Source organism: Dasypus novemcinctus, chromosome 9, assembly GCF_030445035.2.
Source record: "Dasypus novemcinctus isolate mDasNov1 chromosome 9, mDasNov1.1.hap2, whole genome shotgun sequence".
Taxonomy (NCBI): domain Eukaryota; kingdom Metazoa; phylum Chordata; class Mammalia; order Cingulata; family Dasypodidae; genus Dasypus; species Dasypus novemcinctus.
Genome location: NC_080681.1, coordinates 93,149,575 through 93,165,046, shown reverse-complemented (window position 1 = coordinate 93,165,046; position 15,472 = coordinate 93,149,575). Strand labels below are relative to the sequence as shown.

At 49.5% G+C, this 15,472-nt stretch overlaps 1 long non-coding RNA gene across 1 annotated transcript; it reads right to left on the bottom strand.

Annotated features, from left to right (window-relative positions):
• Positions 1-7,408: 7,408 nt before the first annotated feature.
• Positions 7,409-13,061, bottom strand: LOC131279912 (uncharacterized). Its single transcript, XR_009187412.2, has 2 exons — positions 12,874-13,061; positions 7,409-7,723 (listed from the first exon to the last, which is right to left on the bottom strand). It is a non-coding gene; the product is annotated as an uncharacterized lncRNA (long non-coding RNA).
• Between the last annotated feature and the right edge of the window lie 2,411 nt (positions 13,062-15,472).

Sequence of the window (15,472 nt, the reverse complement as noted above, 5' to 3'; positions counted from 1 at the left end):
GTCGGAGCTGCGGCCCATCTTCAGCGGCTTGTAGGTTGCCTTAAAGGGTCAGTACTTAAGTGATTCCAAGCATCCTATCCAAGGGATGAGGCACAAAACAGGAGAATTGAGATGTGAAATCAGAAGCCAGAGCTCCAAAACCAAAATCACCTAGAAGAGCCCTTCAGAAGTAAGCTAACGTTCTCTTCATGGGATCTTGTAGGATCTGAACTCCAGGGGCTTGTCTGGGCACTTCAAGGAGTCACACAAAGTGGGCACCACTCTCTATCTTGCCCTGGGGTTTTCCATTCACTTGTTTATCTCCCCTTTAGACAGGGAATTTCTCCAGGAGAGACCTTGGGGTTCTTCCCTCTGTGCTTTGCACAGTGCCTGGCATACAATGCATTCTCAGTAGGCTTTTGTGTCCTTTGAATCCTGCCTCTGAAACTGTGGTCTGGACTCAACCTTCAGGTCCTGTCACAGCTTTAATCACCTGATTCAAGAGCAGAGGTCTCCTCCCCAGTTCCCAGGACCATTACTGCCTGATCTGAGGCTGGAGGGGTTTAGAGGCTCCAATCTGGCCTCTGGATGCTTAACTCCAAGTCTCCCTGGCTGCTGCTGAGCTGGCACTGCCTTGTTCTCTACCCAGGAGGACAGACCCAATCCTTACCTGGTTCTATTGATAGAATTTGTTTTATTTTCTGTGTATTCATTCAATAAATATTTATTCCACATTGTCATTGACCAGTCTTCAATCTTTATCTTACATGAGCTGTCATTAGCCTTAATGCAACTGATCACTTCCTCCTTCTTGAAACAATTTCTTTGTTCAGCTTCTAGGGCACTCCACTGACCTGGTCTTTTTCTTCCCTTCCTGACTCCATCTCCATCTCCATTTTTGGTTCCTTCTCATCTTCCCAGTTTCTTAATGTCATAGTGCTCCTGGGTTCAGCTCTTATACCTCTTCTCCTGAACTCCAGACTTTCATATCCACCTGCTTGCTCAATGTCTCCACCTAGATGCTGTATGTCTAAAAGGCAAAACTCCTGATTTTACTTCCACTCGATCTTCTCCCTCCACAGTCAACCGCATCTTGATAAATGGTAACCCCATAGATGGTAACACTTCCACTGCTCAGACAAAGAACCATGAAGTCCTCACTCAATTCCTCCTCAAACCCAGTCCAAGCCTCCATCATTTTCTGCCCGGCTCATTGAAAAGGCCTCCTAACTGGGCATCCTGCTTTTGTCTTTGCCCCTACCTCCTACTGGCCTCAGATTTGAGGCTCTGGTCACTTGTCTAGTTCTTCTGTCATGCCAGCCATAGACTGATGGCCTTGACATATCAGTGCCTCCCCCTTTCCTCTGTGCCACCCTTAGCCCCTTGTCCCCATGAGCCTGACTCCTGTTTCTACTCTATTGGACCTCCTGATGGTGATGTCAACTGAGAAGCTACACAGACAACTCATCTATCCAGGACTACTCTGTGTCTTCTGTCTGCTGTCTGTCACTGCAGCTCCACCAGAGTTTTGTGCCCACACTTAACAGTCCAGTCTCTTTGACCAATACCTTGGGACCAAGGGCCAGCCAGGAGCCCAAGGGCATAGGAATAAGGGTACAAAAAGGTTGGAACACTCACCGTGTGCTGGACTCAGCAAGAATAATTTCCCTTTCCTGTAGGTGAAGGGATGGAGAAAGGAGAACCCACTTGACTACAGCTACATAGCAAGTCCTCTGGCCCCAGTGCTTTTGTTTCTTTCTCCCCCATGATCCCATGGGGGCATTTTCAGGGCTGGAAGTATCCTCAGAAATCAAGCCACCTTTCTCCTCCCCCATCCCACCTCTCATTGCCCATTTACAGAAGGAGGAACTGGAACCCAAAGATGGGGAGTCACTTTCCCAAGGTCACAGAGTGACTCAGTGACTGAGCAGAGGGTACCCCAGGTCTCTTAGGCTCCACTGTCCCCCAATGGGCCCAGAGTCAGGAGGGGTGCACACCCCAAGACCAGACCCTCTCCCAACATGGCTCAGCTCCTGATGCCCAAACTGAGGTCTGGAGCCCTAAATAGAATGAGAAACGCTGTCTCTCTTCTTGGGGAGGGGAAGACAGCTGTGGCAGTTGTGGCGGGCGGAGAGAAATTTCCCCTTTCTGGAGATTGGATCAGTCACTCTCAGAATTGATGGCAACGGCTTCATCACGAAGATCTAATGCTTTAATTATGTTGTGACATGACCTGACATGGGGGTGGCATTTGATGGATTCTCTGGTGTCATCAGCATGGCCCTGACATAGGAAAGTGGCAGAAGGAGGGGGTGGGGAAAGAGAAAGGGCTCCCAGTGGGAGACATGTCCTCCCGGGCCCCCCTCCACCTTCTCCTGCTCCCCCTCCTCCAGGGCAGTTCTAGAGGAAGTGGGGACTCAAGAGAGGATGGGGACCAACTTCTGTGCCGGAGAGGGTTGATGGGGCCTTCTGGAACGGACTGGTTCCTGGGAGGGGTTCAGTATAAATATATGTACATGTGTATGTGAGTATATGCGTGCATGTGCCCAGGGAGGAGCATGTCCGAGCAGGTGAACGGATTCAGATCCACGCTATAAAAGCAACAGCAGGATTGCGTCTGGCCTGCAGAGAAGGTCTGGGGGCAGCAGAGGGCACCCAGTTGGTTGTCATATCATGAGGGTGTCATGAGGAAGCAGGAGCAGATGTGCTCAGGCAGCCTGGGAGGTTAGAGCTGGGACCAAGAGAAGTGCCCTCCAGGGAGCACAGTGAGGGCTGCCCTAAGATGGATCGGGCAGCCCTGGCAGGCAGGGAGCCACCTGACACTGGCGAGGGCTGCTGGGGCTGATACAGAGGGATTCCTTCCCTCAGGGCATGCTGGGACTTTATGACTAATGACCTCCAGAGCTGCAACTCCATGTATCTGTGAGTGCGCGTGTGAGAGTGTTTATCTCAGCCTAGGAGGCAGCTTTGCAGTGCTCAGAGCTCTGGAAAGAGTGGAAACAGAGCTGCTTCCCACCAGCCCAAGCTCTTTGCCAGGAGGCTGGCGTCAGCAGCCCCACCTTTGCTCACTCTCCCCGAGCCCATCAAAGTCCAGGGAGTTGCACTCCTGGTACAGCCAAAGTGAGAGAAGAGGCTTGGAGGCTGCTGGCATGAAAGCCGCGGGGCCAGCATGGCGCTGCTTCCTTCTCGTGCAGTGTCTCCAGCTCTCCTGTCCTGCGCTTTTCCCTGCTTCGCTGCGCTCTGCCAGCGGCATCAAGGTCAGCAACCCAGGGAGAGGGAAAAGTGCCATAGCAGGTGTCTGGGGGCGGGGTCTGGTTTTGCCTGTCTTTGCCTCCAGTTCTGGGTTCTGGGAAAAAGCAGAGCCAGAGAAAAACGGTACCAGAGAAGTCTTTTCCCTTCCTTCCTTCTTTCCTTCCTCCCTCCCTTCCTCCCTCCAATCCTTCCTTCCATCCATTTATTTCTCCCTACCCCATCATTGTTCGCACTTGCCGTGTCTGTTTGTCTTCCTTGTTTCTTTAGGAGGTACCAGAAATCAAACCCAGGACCTCTGATGCAGGAGGGAGGTGCCTAATTGCTTGAGCCACCTGTGCTCCCTGCTTTGCTGTGCCACTCATGTTTTTCTTGTGTCTCTTGTTGCTTCACCTTGTTGATTCAGTTCACCATGCCTGCCCATCGCACCAGCTCACTGTCTTCTTTACGAGGCACTGGGAACTGAACCAGGGACCTCCCTGTGGTAGGCAGGAGCCCAATTGCTTGAGCCACATCCACCTCCCTGGAGGACTCTTTCAAGCTCTGTTCAATACTATCTTCTTCCTTATTCCACTCTACCCCAATCCCATGGTGCAGAAGGAGAAACTGGGGTCCACAGAAGAGGAGGGATGGGCGCAGGATTACCCAGTGAATTAACCCAGGTGCCAGAATTGTGACCAGAACTCCTGGCTCGTGGGTCAAGTCATGACTGTGGCTGCCCCAGGGGCCAGTGCTGCCAGGCCTGGCTGTGAAAGGCTTCCAGGGGAGCCTGGAGCTTCTGTCGGGAAGATGAGTTAAGGAAAGGCCTGCCAGCCAGGGAACTCCCAAAGCCCGGGGAGGTTCTCACAGCTTGAAAAAAGCTCGCAAGTGAACGCCCAGCCCTAAAGCCTCCCCATCCCAGCCTCCAAAAAGGATGCAGAAGGCCTGCACCCCTGTGAGGTCTGAGGTTGGTGGCTGCTCGGGCTGTGACCTAGCGGTCAAGGTAGGGAGAAGGCGGGGACTATGCCCTGACTCTTTTCTAAAATACCTTGCATGTCTGTGTGCTCAGAAATGCTGCTGGTGGAAGACTAGAGAACAGGAAGGATGAGACAGGCATAGGGCACTGCCGCAACGTGTGTTACACACAAACACGCTCAGAAGCATGTGTTCTCCCATTGGAGTCCGTGTCTGGGTGTAACTGCGTCTTCCAGGGTGGTCAGGGGGCCATGACATTCCTGGGTGTAATCGTGTGTCCCTGGTGGGTGACCATTACCCAGGGCTTAATTTTGGCAGGTACTGTTGGGTGTCTCTGTGTGAAAGTGTTACTGGGGTAGCTGGTATGGATGCCTGTTCCTGTCTAAGTGTCCCTGGGTGTAGCAGGTGTGCCAGCCTGAGTGTGTGTCTGGACACAGCTGTGTTTTCCAGTGAGGGTAGCTCCAGGCGCAGCAGTATTCCCTGCATAGCTCTGTGCTCCGGTGTAAGCACATCTGTGTGGAATTGGGTAGCCTGGCTGGAGACTGACTCTGGGGTAGCTGTGTCCAGGTGGCTCTGTGGCCTGGGCTCTGGGTTCTGTAGCAGGTGTCCCCACAGCACAAGGGGACACTGTGCAACTTCCTAATCCATCATCACCAGTCAGTTTCCAATGTCTGGGCAGGGTAGGGGTCTGCTGGCTGGAACTGGGACAGAGGCCACCTCGGGCAGGCCCAGCCACCTTTGCCTCTGCATCCCAGGCAGACCCAGGGCTCTTCTCAATTTGTGCCCCCGGGGGAAGGGAAAAGATGTTGGTCAAAATCCTCCCTAGTAAGTCTCATGGGAGGAGTCCGGAGATATCTCTTCCTACTGCCCCATTTAAAAATGGGGAAATTGAGGCTCTCCTGGGAAGTGACGTGGCTCAGATGCAAGACCAAGAGTGTATCCCATCCCTGAAATAAAGCTAAAGATACCAAATGTGCTGAGACAGAGCTGACAATACCAAAGCGCCAACCTCACTTTACAGTTTCCAACGCAGGCCTCAAAGAGGCCTACCCGACAGCGGGCATCGCATGCTGCCCCCGCCCTGGCCTGGGTGTTGAGTTCGAGGTTCTGGTCCTGGCTCCATCCCCTATCGGAGGCGTGGTCCTGAGTCACGCATTGCTCTCCTCTGGACCTCATTTTCCCATCGATGAACTGAGAGAATCGACCTGCTTTCTTCAAGCCCCCTTCTTCCAGCGTGGACTTCTAACTCCCAGAGGATGGAGGTCAGTGCAATATGGGGTAAGTGCGGCTCAGAGGGGAGAGGCAGTGGACCTGGGCTCACTTTTCCCACAATGCATTGGTGGAAGCAGCCTTCTGGCCTCTCGCCCATGTCCCCTCGCCCCACACCAGCAGCTGCCGCCATCCTCTCTCTGGGTCTGTAAGGCTCAGTGTCTCTCTGCAACCAAACCTTGGTCTTCCCCGAATTGTCTTGCCATATCCCGAAGCCACTCGCCCCTCACGTCCGTGCCAGACAGGAGCTGTGCTGGGCACTGGCCTCTCTGTTCCCTTATTTAGTCCCACCAGGGGCACCACTTTACAGGTGAGGAAACCGAGGCTCGATGATGTCATTGAGAAATAATTATGCCGACTAATTTTTGAGCCTTCCGTGGCCGATTATAAGACCCTGAGCTGGACACTCACTGAGGTGAGCAGAGGTGACCAGTCCAGCCTCCAAAATGTTCCCCCAAGTAGTGCCAAGACCTGCGCAGGATCTGCCAGCCTGATTTAGACAGCAATTTGCATACAATTTACCCAGAAAGCTGCACTGTGAAAAATATAATTACTTTTTTAATATTCTCGCTCTGATGTGATGCTTACCGCCCGGTAATGAATTACTTGCTTAATGAAGATAAACCTGAATTGGAGATGCACTTCGGAGGGTTGCTGGAGCAGCCGCCTTGATGCCATCATTTGCAGCTGTTAATCTCGGAAATTGATGCCCTTGGTGGTGGTATCGTAAATCGAGGGGAAAATCTATGAGATGCGGTTATTCATTCTGTGCTCTGGTGGAGCCACTAGGACTCTCTGTGTCTCAGTTTCCTCATCTATAAACAGGGCATTGGGATAGCACAGAAAGGTAGGGATGGAACCGATTTTTATTCAAGAATGAATGAGTGTCTACATCGTGTCAGGTGAGGTCCAAAGAGGAGAAGTGATTGTTCAAAGACACACAGGGACTGAGGAGCTGCGGGACTGGAACCAGCAGCCACATCCTCGCTCCTAGGTGCTGCCCCTGGACCCCTTCTCCTACACGGCCTCTCAGTTACCTTCCAGCTTCTGGTGATGGAAGAGGGAGCCAGGTGGAGTCAGACTCTGGTAGGAGGAAAAGTCTATAAGGTGTGGGTAGGCATGGCCACTGGAAACTGCCCATTCTTTTCCAGATGCTGGCCATTTCTGGGCACCAATCAGAGCAGACTCAACACTAAACTCAGGTAAGGACTGGGGGCTCCAAGGCAACAAGCTTTACAATTTAATAAATATTGACTGATCACCATCTGGGACCAAGGGCTGTTCTAGGGACACAGCTGTGAGTAAGGCCAGCAAGGGCCCTGGCAACATGGACCCAGCCAAGTATGGAGACCACATGGAGCTCGTGGATGAGCTGCCACGTAGTAAAGCTAATGTCCAAGAGTGAAAAATGCTATAAACATTTTCTAATGATATGATGTTACGAGTGATTGAGAGGGCTATCTTGACTGGCTGGTCAAGAAAACCTCCCTAAGGAGGTGACACCTGGACCAAAATCTAAACGACACTAAGGAGTCAGCCCCATAAATATCAGGAAGGCGGCTGCAGGCGGGGGCAGAGAGGCAGGCAGGAGCCAGGTCATAAAGGGCCTTCTAGGCTGTTTATTCCAAGGGGATAAATGACAAGGGGATGCCATCGGGGATTGTAATAAGGGGAGTAATATGACTTATTGGCATTTTAAAAGATCATTCTATAAGACGAAATAGAACATCTGAGTAGCTTTATATATTTTAAAGAAATTAATTTTATATCGAAGACTTTTCCCACCCGGATGATTTCACTGGTGAATTCTACCAAATATTTAAGGAATATTTAATATCAATCTTACTCTTTCAGAACATAAGAGAGAAGGGCACATACCCCAATTCATTTCATGAACCCAGCATAACCCTTTTGCTGGTTTTTAATTTCTGCGCAACTAACTATCCCAAAACTTGGCTTAAAACAACAATTTTATTATTATAGCTCATGATTCTGTGGCTCAGGAATTTGAATAGGTCACAGTGAAGATGGCTCATCTCTGCTCCACAACGTCTGGGGCCTCAGCAGTGACTCAGATGTCTGGGGTGCGTAACCGTTGGAGGCTGACTGGCATTGCTCTCTTCCTCTCTGGCCCTTGGCTAGCCTGGGACTCCTCACAGCACCGTGGCCACCGGGCACTTGAATTCCCCACGTGGCAGTTCAGGGCTAGAAGTGTGAGTGTTTCAAGAAGCTGCAAAGCTTCCACCGGTCAGGCAAGTTATTAAGACCAACCCTGATGAAAGAGAAGGGAATTAGACTCCACCTCTCAGTGGGAGAGTGACAAAGAATTTGTAGCCATCTCTAACCTAGCATACCTCTGACACCAAAACCTGTCAAAGACAATACAAGAAGAAAATTATAGCTCTGTATCTCTCATGAACAAAGATGTAAAATCCTTCACAAAACATTATCGAAGCAAGTCCAGCAATAAATAAAAAGGACAATACATTATTACTAAGTGGCATTTATTCTAGGGGTGCAAAGTTTAACATTTTAAAAAATTAGCCCATTTAATTCATTACATTAACAGAATAAAAGAGAAACCATTTGATCATCTTAATTGATGCAGAAAAATATTTGGCAAAATTCAACACTTGTTCACAATAAACAAACACTGACCACCACCCACCTGCCCCCACCCCGAAACTCTCAGCACATTAGGAATAGAAGTGAATTTCCTCAGCCTGATAAAGGGGCATTTATTGAAAACCCCTTTACTTAATGGTGAAAGAATGAATGCTTACCTCCTAAGTTCAGGAATAAGGGAAGGATGCTTATTTTCATCACTTTTATCCAACATTATTCTGGAGGGTCTAGTCAGACCAATAAGGCAAGACAAGGAAATAGAAAGTTTAAAGACTGGAAAGGAAAAATAATAAAACTGCCTTTATTTGTGCACAATGTAATTGTTTATGTGGAAAATCCTGAGGTCCTCAAAACAACTATCAGAACTAAAAGGCAATTTAACAACTTTGCAGGATGCAAGGTCAGTATAAAAAAATCAGTAGTATTTCCATATATTAGTGGAAACAATTGAAAATGAAATTTTAAGAATTTACCCATCATAGCATGAAAAAATGCAAAATACTTATAAATAAAATTAGCAAAAGACATGCAAGACCTCTACACTAAACAGTACAAAACATTCTTGAGATAAATTAAATAAGACCTAAATAAATGGACAGGTAGGTCACATTCATGGGTTGGAAGACTCAATATTGTTAAGATGTCCATTATGCCTAAATTGATCTATAGATTCAAAGCAATTTCAATCAAAAGTCCAGCAATAATCTTTTTTTGTTGAAACTGACAAACTAATTCTAAAATTTATATGAAAATATATAGGAATTTGAATAGTCAATACAATCTTGACAAGGAATGAAGTTGGAAGACTCATAGTTCCTGATTTCAAGATTCATAAAACTACGGTAATCACAATCAAAATCGTGTAGTATTGGCAGAAGGATAGATGAAAAGATGAATGGAATGGGATAGCAGTTCAGAAGGAGACACACAAGTAAGGTTCATGAATTTTTGACAAATGTATTACAACAATTCAATGGAGGGAGAAGAAGTCTTTTTAATAAAAGTGGCTGGAAAAAAAATAAACCTCAACCCCTACCTCACATCATTCACAGAAATTAATTCAAGAGGGATCATAGACCTAAACATAAAAATCAAGACTATGAAGTTTCTAGAAAAGTAACATAAGATAAAATCTTCATGACTTTGGGGGAGGCAAAGATTTCTTAGATGGGACACAAGAAGCACTAGCAATAGCATTTACAATACAGATATCTGACAAACACTTGGTAGTTGGATGGTCATCAGCTCCTCCATCAGGGTGCTGCTAACAGGGGTGTGTACACCTTCTACTCCTGCACCCTTAAGAGTTGCTCATTTCACTTTGAGTACAATTTTACATTAATTAAAAATACATTTCTGACTGCTGTATGAGGATGGATGGGGAGAGCAGTAAAAGTGGAAGCAGAGAGACTGTTGTCATGTTATTGTACAATCCAGCTGAGAGATGACAAGTGCTTAGGTTAGGGTGAGAGAACTTACGATGGAGAGAAATGAAGGACTTGGAGTATATTTTGGAGATAGAGGCAATGAGACTTGCTGGTGGATGTAGATGAGGGGTGAGGGAAAGAGAAGAGGCAAATGTGATTTTGGCTTGAGCAGCTGGGTAATGGTGCTACTGAAATGGGAAAATTGGTGAAGGAATGGCTTGAGACGGGGGGGCATCAAGTCTCCGCTGTAGGCTTATTAAGTATGAGAGACCCATGAGGCCAGGCCGGGAGGTGTCCGGTTGAATGTAAGGGTTTGGAGTTCTGGGGAGACATCAAGACTCGAAATGGAAATTTTGGAGTCAGCAAACAGATGATGTTTAAAGCCGTGGGACTGCATGAGTTCACCTAGCGAGGGAGAATAGACGGAAGAGAGACGAGAGCCAAGAATTGTTTCCTGGGGTACTCTCACTTTTAGAGCGGAGAAAAGCAGTGGGATCAGCACAGAAAGAGAGGTAGGAAGGCAACCAAGAGAGTGAGGTGCCCCAAAAGTCTTGGGGTGTGGGGCAGGGGAGACTGGGGATACAGGCTCCAGGGACTAACCTGCATGGCCCAGTGTCTTCTCTGTGCCAGGCAGTATTTTAGGGGCGTCACAGGCACTTCCTCTGAACAACACTGTGGAGCAGGCATTGCTGGTCCCATTGCATGGATAGTAATACTGAGACTCAGACTGCGGAGTGACACAGCCATGTGACTAAGAAGCAGAGAGCCTGTCTGCAATTCTTTCCAGCCCCACCCCCAGGCTGTTACCTTCTGCCAGTGCCTCCAGCAGGGGGTGCAGGATTGGGGGAAGCGATTTAATGGTTTTCTCATCTACAAAATATTCACCTTTCAGGATTATGAGGATAAAACGAGATAATCTGCGTAATCCGGTGCTTAACGAGGTGGGCCTTCCATAAACAATAACGATTGTTGCTATGTGTGAAGAATACAGTGGAGTTCCGGGAGCAGCGAGACCAGTGCAGGGGAACGTGTGGGGTGTGGGGTAGGCTGCCAGGAGGTACACGGGAGCTGGGGGCTCCGCAGTTCTAAACACTCATCTGTGAGGAAGTTTCCATTGGCTCGTGGGGCAAAACGAGAAAACGAAGGACAAAGCGATGGGCTTTACGTAAAGCTAAATGTGTTCAATGTAAAGGCTTATCTTTTATCCTGAGATTATGCCCTTCTACTTTATTGCTATGAAAGCATCCTTTTATAAAATGAGGGTGGAGAGAGGATGGCAGTTATATTTTAAATATCCTAAATGATGAAATGAAACCTTGACAACCTTCTGTCATCCCCAAAACTTCCTTTCCAAGTTTTTAACTGATTCAAAACTCAAAAACATGAGAAGCACTGACAGCGATAGCAGGAGGGGCACTCTTGGCACAGAGCAGGACAAGGGCAGAGACAAAGATGCGGGGAAAAGCACTGTGTATTCTGGAACTGCAAGTAGGAAGGGCAGCGAGAACAGATGTGGGGTGAGGTTTCTAGAGCGCCTGGGGAGGAAGTATTGGGGTGCTGGTGGGTGGCCCTGCCGAAGTCCTCCCCTCCACCTTCCAGGGGCCCAACCTGGCAGGGAAGTTCCTCCTAGCTCCTGCTGCTCCCCAGGGCACCCCCTGACTCTGTGTGTGTGTGTTGTGTGCTGTGCATCCTTGGAGGCCAGAGAAGGAGGCCAGGGGTGGGAACGCATTGAGGACTGAAGGGTTCTCATTTGAGAAACTTGAAAGGTGGAGGGAGACACACAAGGTGGAAATAGAGACTGGGACAGACAGTGGGGAGAAAGGAAAGACGGCCCCAGGGCTGTCTGTGTGTGGGGAGCAGGGTCTGCATGTCCGGCACACACATATATGTGTGTGTGTGTGTCCTTGCTGGCCTGTGTGCATGCACATTTGCATCCTAAATAGTGGGTTCCTGTTTCTAGGTCATCAGTTTGGGGGAAATATCTGCACTGCTGGAGCTGGGCTTTGGCTTGGGTGTATGTCCGTTGGACCTTGGGGGCTTCGTGCGCTGTGTGGGGGTAGGTGAGCCGTGGGCGGTGCCTACGCCGGGCAGCCCTGCGCGTCTGCTGAGCCTGCCTGGGTCTGGGTCTGCACTGGGCCCGTGCGCGTCCCCGAGGCAGCCCACGCTCCGGGGGCGTTGGTGGTGCTGAGCGAGTGTCGGGCCCAGAGCTCAGCCCCTCACCTCCCCTGAGCTAAATCACCCAGGAAGCAATTCCCCTTCGTTTTTATTTGTTGCCTGTCTGTCCCAAGCCGGTCTGTCTCTGTCTCTGACCAAGGATCGGGGCTTTTGTACAGGACACTTGGGGATGGAGATGGGGGTGGGGGTGGGGAAGAAGTCCTCAAGCCCCTCCCCTATCACCTTCCCAGCCCCTTCTGAGTCTTTTCTTTTTCTTGTCTTTGCATTTTAAAATTTTTATATATATATATATAAATTTTCTTTATTAGAGAAGGTGTGTGTTTCCGGAACAACCATGCATAAAACACAGGATTCCAGGTCCCTCCTCCAGGCCTTCTCTGGATTCAGGGTTCCAGGCGCGGGCTGGGGCCCTGAGGAGCAAGGCTGGCCCCACCGCCCGGCCCTCACCACTCGGCTTCTTGACCCCCCAGCCCGCCTGGGGGAGCTCAGCAGAGAGAAAAAATGGGGTATGGGTGGGAGGGTGAGTGCGGGTGTGAATGGCTGGGTGCCTCTGAGTGTGTGTTGGTGACTGAACAAATTGGGTGTGCGGTGCCAGAGAAATGGGGGACGTGGGCATGCAGGAGGCGGGAGAAGGACAGACTCGGGGAAAGTGTGGGCGAGGGGGCGTGGCTACCAGCTCACAGTCACCGAGCGCACGAGGGTCTCCAGGATGCTCAGGACTTTGCACGGTGATCTGAGTAAATAAGTGTGCGACGTGTGTGGGGGGAGCGGCGGGGTGGTGGGCAAGCGGCTGCTGCCCGGAAGACCCCTGCAGATCGTGCCCTGGCCCCCATCCTAACAGCTGCCATCCCAGGCCTGCCCTCACCACCCGGAGCCCCGCGGAGGCAGGAGCAGGCCATTCCCCCGGACCCTAGCCCCCCTCCCTGCCCCGCCCCAGTCTCTAGGGACGGGCTGTCCCTCTTAGGTGATTCTGGACACTGGATCAGCCTGGCCCTCACTCTGCAAGTCCCACACGGATGAAATGGGAACCCCCACGCTCAATTTCAGAAGCCGAGGCTCAGCTCCCCGAAAGGGAGGAAGCAAGGGCGGGCGCTCAGCGCAAAGGCTGAGACCGCCAGCCCAGCCGGGTCACCCGAGGCTACGGACGGAGGGGGCTCAGGGCTCCTGGGCCTCACCCCAGGCCCCAGACACCCACCTCTGGACTCTGCCACCACTGCTTCCCCTCGCTCAAATCCGTCACCGAGTCTCAGGGAGTGGCTGTCTGGCCGAGGGTGCTTAGACGCCCCGGTGGCTCAGCTGTAAGGCGCTGCTCTGGATTGTCAGAGGCAGAGCGTGGAGGAAGGGAGGGAGAGGGAAGGGGGCGGAGGGAGGGCACGGCGGACCTGAGTAGAGTCCCTCCTAGGCACCCACTGCGACGCGGTTCCCCTGAGACACATTCTAGAACTCTCAGAGGCCCCTCAGCAGCAACAGTGGGAGGGCATCCAGGAGAAAGCGGGCCTGGGCCCCGGCGCAGGGAGGACTGCCAGGGAGAGGGCGCGGGAGGCCGCGCTCCAGGAAGTGGCTGAGCGTGCTCGGGGATCCAGGGAAGGTCCAAAAGAGCACATCGGCTCCACTCCTTCCCATAATTGTAAGGGTAACAGCAGCTATCATTATTGGGTGTTTTCAGAAAAATACTGTTATTATCACTTATTGAGCATTTTGAGAAAAATACCATTATTATCACACAAGAGAAAACCAAGGCTTAGAAAGACAAAGGCACTTGCCCACGCAGAAGCAGCACTGGGATTTGAACCCAGGCCTCCACCTTCGAGTCTCCTGCATTGGCCCCCTTTCATTACATTGCCTGCCAAGCCCCAAACTCGCCCCCTCCTGAGTCCCTGAAGTCCGTGGCACAGTATGGTGGCACTCAGGCTGGAAAGCTCAATCATCCTTCACGTCTCCCTCCACCAACCACAGCTTCCAGGCAGGCCCCAGATCCTGAGGATCCTTCTGTCTTAGGGCTGGAATCAGACAGCTGTATGACCTTGGACAAGTCATTTAACCTTTCTGTGCTTCAGTTTTCTATCCTGTACAGAAGAGAAATGAACAATACTTACAGGGTTGTTGAGAGAATTCAACAAGTAAATGCATGTAATGCACTCAGCACAATGTCTGGCAGAGCCAGCACTTAGGAAATGTGAGCAGTTTTTATTTCCTCTAAACTCCATGCCTCTCCAGATCAAAGCTGTGCTTTTAACACTGCCCTGCACGAGGACCTGTCACTCCCTGCCAGGAAGGTGGAGCACCTTTCTTCTTTGGGTCTTTGCTCGTGTTTCCTTTCTCGATGCCTGCAACGCTGTCCACATTCTCCCCTCTCCTCCCCTTGAAGACTTCCCATTCATCACCTGAAACTCACCCATGGCATCACCGCTTCCAAGCAGGCTTCCTGGGTAGACCTCAGCCTCCTCTGGGCTCCCACAGCCCACGGTGCTGGTTTCCATCACGGCATATTCAGTGCTCTCAGAACTATGTCTGAATATGCCTGTCTGCCCCCCGGGCTGGGGTGGATGCCTGTTTTCATCTAATCCGCAGTCCTTCCCTCTTCTGATAACAGCATCTTCCTCACTTTGGAGAAATGTCACCCCCAGTACCACTCCCAGCCTCTGTGCCTTATAATTCTGGTGGGGCTTCAGATGATAGTATCTGCTTCTTGGCATAAGGATGAGCATGTGACTCAAGCGAGCTAATCAGAGTCCCTCCCTGAGATTTTTATCTATGGATGCTGGACAAGAAGATGCTTCTCTTTCCTCGGGGATCCAGGATGCTATAAACCTAAATCTGTCTGTGCCCCATTTTCCTACCACCATAAAGGAAGTTCATCTACAGGGGACAGAACCTATACCCAGAGGGAGCACCTACTAAGGTCATTTATTTTTTAAAATATTACTACATATTTTTATTTTAATATTTACTCTTTTTTGTTTTGTATAACTAACACATTTAAATGACTCAAAGATCAAAATAATATACAAAGCTGTGCATTAAGAAGCCTCCATCTTGTTCCTGTTCCTGTCAAGCCCTGTACCCACATCTCATCACACAGATAATCACTAAGAAAGAAAAAAACATTCTTGACATTCCTCCCAATGGTTTCCTACAGAAATCTAAGAAAATAACAATATATCTTCTTATTTCTCCTTCTTTTTTAAAGAAAAATAAGGAAGAATACTATCTCCACTGCTCTCTACCTTTTTTCCATTTAACAATATATCCTGGAGTGCTTTGCAAAAATTACTCTGTGAGCTCCCTCTTTTTCTTTTTTGCAGCTGCATGATATTCCAATGTGTGGATAAACTACACAGTTCCTAATGATAAGCACCAGAGTTATTTCTAATCTTTTTGCTGTTATAAGCAATGTTACAATGAAAAGGCTTTGCATATATCATTTCATGTGAGTATCAGGATATCTGTAGGCTTAACAATAAAAAGACAAATAACCCAATTTTTAAAAATGAGCAAAGGATTTGAACAGACATTTCTCCAAAGAATATACACAAATGGCCAACAAGCACATGAAAAGATGCCCACCATTTTAGCCATAGAGAAATATGCTTGCCCACATAAAACCACAGTGGATATCACTTCATTTCTGCTAGGATGTCTAGAATTAAAAAGATAGACAATAATAAGTGTTGGTGAAGAAAGGGAGAAACTGGAACCCTGGTACATTGCTGATGGGAATGTGAACTGGTGCAGCCACATTGGAAAACAATTTAGAAGATTTTGAAAATGTTACATGAAGTTCCATGTGACCC